This window comes from Pelobates fuscus, chromosome 2 (assembly GCF_036172605.1).
Source record: "Pelobates fuscus isolate aPelFus1 chromosome 2, aPelFus1.pri, whole genome shotgun sequence".
NCBI classification, from domain to species: domain Eukaryota; kingdom Metazoa; phylum Chordata; class Amphibia; order Anura; family Pelobatidae; genus Pelobates; species Pelobates fuscus.
The window spans coordinates 218829987-218834634 of NC_086318.1; positions in this window are offsets into that span (position 1 = coordinate 218829987).

Genomic DNA, 4648 nt, shown 5'->3' on the forward strand with positions numbered 1-4648 from the left:
TAGGTATGTTTAGTGGGATGAGACTGCCATCTACAGTCCAAATACTAAAATGGTTATCTAGAAAGAAACCACACCCTTAGTGTTGCTATTGGTTCATAAACTAGTGACGAACAGAGAATCTGTTCCTTTAAAAGTTAAGATTATAGCTGTATCAGCATGTTCTAGTGAGTGACAGCTTGTATAATCAGGCTATTTAGCCATTGGACACAATGTTACACTACTCACATGTGATGCAGACTATTCATTTACTTGCTACTTTAACTATGTTACGATGAGCAGAGATACAATTACCTTTTTAGTATCTCTTTGAATGTATTCAGAGTGCATTATTGAATAGATACATTGCAGGAAGCAAGGCTACTAAACGATAATTCTATGTAGCAGACTGGGATATGGTGAACGTCTAGAAGCCCCTGTAGTCTGTTCTGAGTTGTTTCAGAGCTACTCTTTAGAGGTATAAGAACCATAGTATGACTCAGTGTCCTTTTTCTTTTTCCTTTTATGTTATATCTCGAGCTATAGATTTTTTTTATACAGGAGAAGCCCTTGCAATCTTTGGCAGATTTTGGAGAAAACTAGTTGGGCATACCTTAAATTCATTAGATTGGCCCTTTGTGCCTCTCCAGCTTGTCTTACCGTATTATTATTTATAAAAATGAAAAATACTTTTTTTTTCTCTTCCTTTTTCCCTCTTTAAATGGTGTGTTTGTCTTCTAAAAGCTTCATATTTTTTTGTCTTTTTAATGAATTAATAAACATTATATCTTAGCATTTATTATATCAGGACCTTCAGCTTTCAGTTTTTTTTTAATTTTTTTTGCTTTGCTTATCGCACACAAGTAAGGGTTATTTCCTTTAGGGTCACCCTAGACATACAAGCTAATAGTTCCCTTATGTGTTATTAGTTTATAAAATTAATTAAAAATAATTATGTTCAAACCACATGATGCTATTACTACAGTATATTAAGCTTAATTTAAGAGATAATCATCCAGACAGAGAATGGATTAAAGTAATAAAACTAGGAAATATTAGCAGATAGCTGTGTATATGCAAGATTTCTCAGTATTCTACAAGGTAACCTGAACCTTTTTGTAATTAAAATAGAGAAGCGACATTTCAAATATTTATGTGCTTTTACACCTAACTTCCTTAAATAACTTTTGGAGCTTTAAGGGATTTAATGATTAATAAATAAGATGCTTAGTGGTGCTATAGATTATAGATGTAATAGAATAATAGTATTATAATAACGCGATGTATTATTCTATAGATGAAATAGAACAAATGTATTATAAAGTGTCAAATGATTTGGAAAATGTCCCAGAGATGTAAAGTAAATAATAGAAAGGTTAGAAAAAAAAACAAAAAAACAAACAAACAAAAAAAAAACTCCAAAGTCTAAATAATAAGAGAGACTAATATATTTAAATTATTTGAGACTGGTATGTATTAAGTCTTTAAAATAAAAGGAATTTATGTTAAGAAGGGACAGCCAACCAAAACAGAGCCAAAGTTGCTGTCACCAGGGCCCGAACCGCCCACTTTAGCCCCCACCGAGAAGTGCCAGTCTTGGCACTTGTTATTCAATTCTTATAATTTTGTTTCTCATTTAACTTCTCTTGTCTTTTTTTTTTTCTCTCTTTTTCTCTCTCCCCCTCCTTTTTTTTTTTTTCCCTGTACCGTGATACACAATTTAATAGTATCCTAGATTCGAAATAGATTTGATTAAAGAAGTTATTAACTTTAATTTAAACATACAGATCAAACATGAAAATATATACACATAATATTAGAGGATTAAATGTACCACAGAAGAGATATACACTTTTAAAAGACCTAAAGATCTCTAGAGCAGATATTATTTGTCTCCAAGAGACTCACTTTAAGCATAATTCTAACCCGACTCTTAGTATCAAAGACTTTCCACATCAATACCATGCAACATCCGCTAATAAAACAAAAGGAGTATCAATTTTAATAAGTCACCGCCTTGTCTTTGAACAAATAACAGCACATATAGATCCACAAGGTAGATTCCTTATCTTAATTTGCATACTGAACAATGTAACGTATACTATAGTAAACGCATATTTCCCTAATGAAAACCAAACAAAATACATACATACTCTAATGAACGAAGTATTGAAGCTTCAATCCGGTATTACTATCATTTGCGGAGATTTTAACCATATCTTGGATCCCAATTTAGATTCTACTGCCCTTCATTCACGTAAAAGGAAAACCTCCCTACACAAGGCGTGTAATACTTTTAACAAAATACTAACATCTTATGGCTTATATGATATTTGGAGGACCTTTCATCCCAATACTAGAGAATATACTCAAGTCCACAATACATATTCTCGTATAGATGGATTTTTAACGTACAGTTCACACCTACCTCAGATCAAGACTTGTGAGATCACTTCATCCACGCAATCTGACCATAACCCTGTAATACTTACTATAAGCGATAAATATAATTACTCTAATAAAAGACCGTGGAGATTAAATGAAGAATTATTAAATAACTTAGAATTTACAGAAGAAATCCGCCGAGAACTACAGCAATATTTTAATCTGAACAATACTGGAGATATAAGTCCAACAACACTATGGCTAGCACATAAACCCGTAATACGAGGACTTTTGATAAGTAGGGCATCATATCTTAAGAGAACCACCCAAGTAACTTTTCTCAACTTGCTTAAAAAAAATTATGATCTCCACAAACAAAATCAGATAAAGCCATCCATACTACTGCAAAACACTATACTACAAACACAAAATGATATTAATAAAATTCACCTACAACAAGCTACCTTTGCGTTGAAGAAACTTAAAGCTACATCATATTCTTTAGGTAATAAAGCTACGAAAATATTAGCACAGAAATTAAGAAAAAAACAATCACAATCAAGAATACCATATTTGATCTCACAATCAGGACAAAAGATTATTCATCCTGAACAGATTTGTGAGGAATTCGCAAGATTTTATAGCACACTATATAACTTGAGAGACCAACAACATATATCACAACCTGCTCTGACCACCATTCGTCAATACTTAAATAAATTAAACCTGCCTACCTTACAAGAAAATCAGATAACGCAACTCATAACACCTATTACTACAGAAGAAATAATAAAACATATAGAGGAAATGCCTAAAGGAAAAGCCCCAGGCCCTGATGGATTTACCAACTCGTATTATACCACCTTTAAACATCTCTTGGCCAAAGCTCTTACTCAGTTTTACTGAGTGGTAATTATACTGGTTTCATTTAATTAATTTAAATTAATTAATATTTTCTAGTAGCATGATATATGACTGGATAAATCACGATCAGATTTCGATATTCAGAAATCTTAGTTATTAAAGAATATATATGGTTATAGCATCCCAATCTGCAGATGGGATTAATATTAATTATATATATTAATGTAATTATTATCACATGTTAGCACATCGTGATATTTATCCAGCTGTATTGATTTGCTATAAAATAAGATTAAATATCTGTTTAGGCAAATTAATAAAATATCAGCTTATATAACATGTATCTCTTATTGGATGGATCCAGGAAATGACTAATGACTAATGACTGGTTTAAATGTTATTTTATTTAAAATTACATAAGAATAGATCTTAATTACCTAGGAGGTCTAGCCAGCATTGAAAGGGTTATTCTGTCAGCTAAAGTTTTTACGACTTCACGCTGCACTGTAAGGAATTCTGTTCTCTCTGTGAAACTTTTTCTTTGTCTCTGTGAAAGACAGTCATAAATCTTCTTAACAGCTATGATGTAGATTCTATACTGTATTAACCTGGAGGTTTATATTACCATATTGTACTGCATATGCATATTATACTGAATATTCATTGATTATTGTCATGCATGTTACTCATTATTATTATTTAAATTGTTAAAAATAAATTGTATCTATTTTTATAAACAATTTGTGATTTTATTTATATGGTATACATTTCACTTACACGATACGTTCTTTGGGATCTGAGAATTTAAATAGTGGGAAATTCTCTCTGTTTACTATTATTATCCCATAAATATCCCCACAAATTGGAGGCATGGTGCTGAGATCGTTTAAGTTGAAATTATATTCCATATACAATAATATTGGTGTAATTCATCCAATATTAATCTTGATATAGAAAAGAGTTTTGTATTGAGATTAAATCAGTATATAGAAATATGGCTGAATCTAGCGCTTCATCTCAATCAGAGAATGGGAAGAAGTTAGCGGAAATACAAGGTTTTCCCTTAAGCATCTTATATCAGCATCTAAATATTAAAATTGATTATCCAGAGTGGATACTCCAAATAAAAAAACAGGTTGATGATTCGATTCATGATAGATCGGCTGATTCACCTATGGTTAAACATTTTAACTACATAGACGAAGATTCTTCAATGCGATCTGTTACCAAATCATGCCCGTTTTTCATATTGGGTTATTCAATTATGTTAAAAAAGCATAATGAGATTGAACTTAAATCGGACGAGTGTCAGAAAGACCTGATGCTCGAACAAAGAAGGTTCAACACTTTGATGAAAATAATATCCTTCAAGCTCAAAATTCTGACCTTTCAAATAGACTGGAAGGAATGAACAAAATGATGG